The sequence below is a fragment of the Cervus elaphus genome, chromosome 31 (genome assembly GCF_910594005.1).
Source record: "Cervus elaphus chromosome 31, mCerEla1.1, whole genome shotgun sequence".
NCBI lineage: Eukaryota > Metazoa > Chordata > Mammalia > Artiodactyla > Cervidae > Cervus > Cervus elaphus.
In genome coordinates this window covers 12,902,424-12,905,482 of record NC_057845.1, presented here as the reverse complement: position 1 = coordinate 12,905,482, position 3,059 = coordinate 12,902,424, and the positions used below count along the sequence as shown (strand labels likewise).

Genomic DNA, 3,059 nt, shown 5'->3' with positions numbered 1-3,059 from the left:
CTCAAATCTCTCTCTGTGTCAGAATCCTTTTATCTTTTACATTTATTCTTAAAAACAAGAATTGAAATTTTATCAGCTCGGGGCACAGAATCTGCAAATTAAAAATGTATAGTATTTAAAACTTTATATATTCTTCAAGTGTGAAGGAAGTCCCTCTTTCATATCTCTAATCATTAAAGAACAGAAGATTTTAAGTTCAAGAAGTCAGTATTATTGTATTCTATATTGCATTGTATTTCAAAACTTTCTAGTTTAGTGATTTATTCATTTATTTATTCAACAGAATTTTACAGAAGACCAATATACATTCTGAAAGCTATTCTTTATTGGGGATACAATAGTTTTTAAAAATTCTTGCTCTTATGGATTTTACATGGTGAAGTGAAAGTGTTGGTCATTCAGCTGTGTCCGACTCTTTGCGACCCTGTGGACTGTAGCCCCTCAGGCTCCTCTGCCCGTGGAATTCTCCAGGCAAGAATACTGGAGTGAGTTGCCATTCCCTGTTCCAGGGGATTTTTCTGACCCAGGTCTTGGTGATTGAACCCGGGTCTCCTGCACTGCAGGCAGATTCTTTACCATCTGAACCACCAGGGAAGCTTGCCGTTATGTATTTTACATGGTATATTTTAAAATAACATAAAAATAAGCTAATTGCATAGCTGTTAGAAGCAAGTACTATTTTTTAAAAAAAAACAGGAACAAACCGGAGAGCCAAGAAATAGATCCACATAAATATAGTCAACTGATCTTTGTCAAAGAAACAAAGGCAATACAATGAAGCAAAAATATTCTTTTCACAAATGCTGCTGCAGGACATCCACATGCAAAAAGAAAAAAAAGAAAGAAAATGAACCTAGACACAAATCTTACACCCTCCACAAAAATTAACTCCAAATGGGTAACAGATCTAAATATAAAACCCAAACCTTTAAAACCCCTAGAAGATTACATAAGAAAAAACCTAGATGAACTTTGGAATGGTGATGACTTTTTAATTTTTTCAAAATGGAATGCTTCACGAATTAGCATGCCATCCTGGGGCAGGGGCATGCTAATCTTCCTCATATCATTCCAGTTTTAGTATACATGCTGCCAAAGTGAGCATGGCAACAGCTTTTAGATGCAATGCCAAAGGCACAACCCATGAAAGAAACTGATAAGCCGGACTTCATTAAAATTAAAAAATTCTGCTCTTTGAAAGACATTATCAAGAAAATAAGAAGACAAACCACAGACTGGGGAAAAAAATGTTTGCAAAAACCACATCTGGTAAAGAACAGTTATCAAAAAAGACAAAGAACTTCTAAAACTCAGCAGTAAGAAAACAAACAGGCTTCCCCCTGTAGCTCAGACAGTAAAGAATCTGCCTGTAAAGCAGGAAACCCCAGTTCAACCTCTGGGTTGCGAAGATCCCCTGTAGGAGGGCATGGTAACCCACTCCAGTATTCTTGCCTGGAGAATTCCTTGGACAGAGGAATTGTGGACTACAGTTCATAGGGTCGCAAAGAGCTGGACACAACTGAGCGACTAACATTTTCACTTTCAAGAAAACAACAACCTGATTTTAAAAAAATGAGCCAAAGACCCTAACAGAAAACTCACTAAAGAAGACATACAGAGGGCAAACAAGCATACAGAAAGGTACTCTACATCATATGTCATGAGGAAAATGTAAATTAAAACAACAATGAAATATCACTACACACCTATTAGGATGGCCCAGAACATTGAAAATACCAAATGCTGGAGAGGATACAGAACAACAGAACTCTCATTCACTGCTGGTGGGAAAGCAAAATAGTTCAGATACTTCAGAATACAATTTGTCAGTTTCTTACAAAAAGTAGACATTTTCTTACTGTATGATTCAATAATCACACTCCTTGGTATTTACCCAAAGGACTTAAAAACATGTCTACACAAAATGTGCACTTAGATGTTTGCAGCAGTTTTGTTCATAATTGCCAAAATGTGGAAGCAATCAAGATGTCCTTTAGTAGGTGAATAGATAAAGAAACTGTGGTACTTTCAGACAATGGAATATTGTTAAACACAAAAAAAGAAATGAGCTATCAAACAATGAGAAGACATGGAGAAAACTTAAATGCATGTTACTAAATGAAAGAAGTGAATGTGAAAATGTTACATATTGTATGATGCCAGTTCAGTTCAGTTCAGACCATCAGTCATGTCCGACTCTTTGTGACCCCATGAACCACAGCAAGCCAGGCCTCCCTGTCTATCACCAACTTCCGGAGTCCACCCAAACCCATGTCCATTGTGTCAGTGATGCCATCCAACCATCTCATCCTCTGTCGTCCCCTTCTCCTCCTGCCCTCAATCTTTCCCAGCATCAGGGTCTTTTCAAATGAGTCAGCACATTGCATCAGGTGGCCAAAGTATTGGAGTTCCAGCTTCAGCATCCGTCCCTCCAATGAACACCCAGGAATAATCTCCTTTAGGATAGATTGGTTGGATCTCCTTACAGTCCAAGGGGCTCGCAAGAGTCTTCTCCAACATCACAATTCAAAAGCATCATCAACTCTTCTGTGCTCAGCTTTCTTTGTAGTCCAAATCTCACATCCATACCTGGAAAAACCATATCCTTGACTAGACAGACCTTTGTTGACAAAGTAATGTCTCTGCTTTTTAATATGCTGTCTAGGTTGGTCATAACTTTCTTTCCAAGGAGCAAGAGTCTTTTCATTTCATGGCTGCAGTCACCATCCACAGTGATTTTGGAGCCCAGAAAAATAAAGTCAGCCACTGTTTCCACTGCTTCCCCATCTATTTGCCATGAAGTGATGGGACCGGATGCCATGATCTTAGTTTTCTGAATGTTGAGCTTTAACCCAACTTTCTCACTCTCCTCTTTCACTTTCATCAAGAGGCTCTTTAGTTTTTCCTCACTATCTGCCATAAGGGTGGTGTCATCTGCATATCTGAGGTTATTGATATTTCTCCCAGCAATCTTGATTCCAGCTTGTGCTTCCTGCAGCCCAGCATTTCTCATGATGTACTCTGCATAGAATTTAAATAAGCAGGGTGACAATATACAG

The 3,059-nt window shown here is 38.6% G+C and overlaps 1 non-coding gene across 1 annotated transcript; it reads right to left on the bottom strand.

The window, feature by feature from the left end:
* Positions 1–999: 999 nt before the first annotated feature.
* LOC122687652 lies at positions 1,000–1,105 on the bottom strand. Its single transcript, XR_006339217.1, has one exon. It is a non-coding gene; the product is annotated as a U6 spliceosomal RNA (small nuclear RNA).
* Between the last annotated feature and the right edge of the window lie 1,954 nt (positions 1,106–3,059).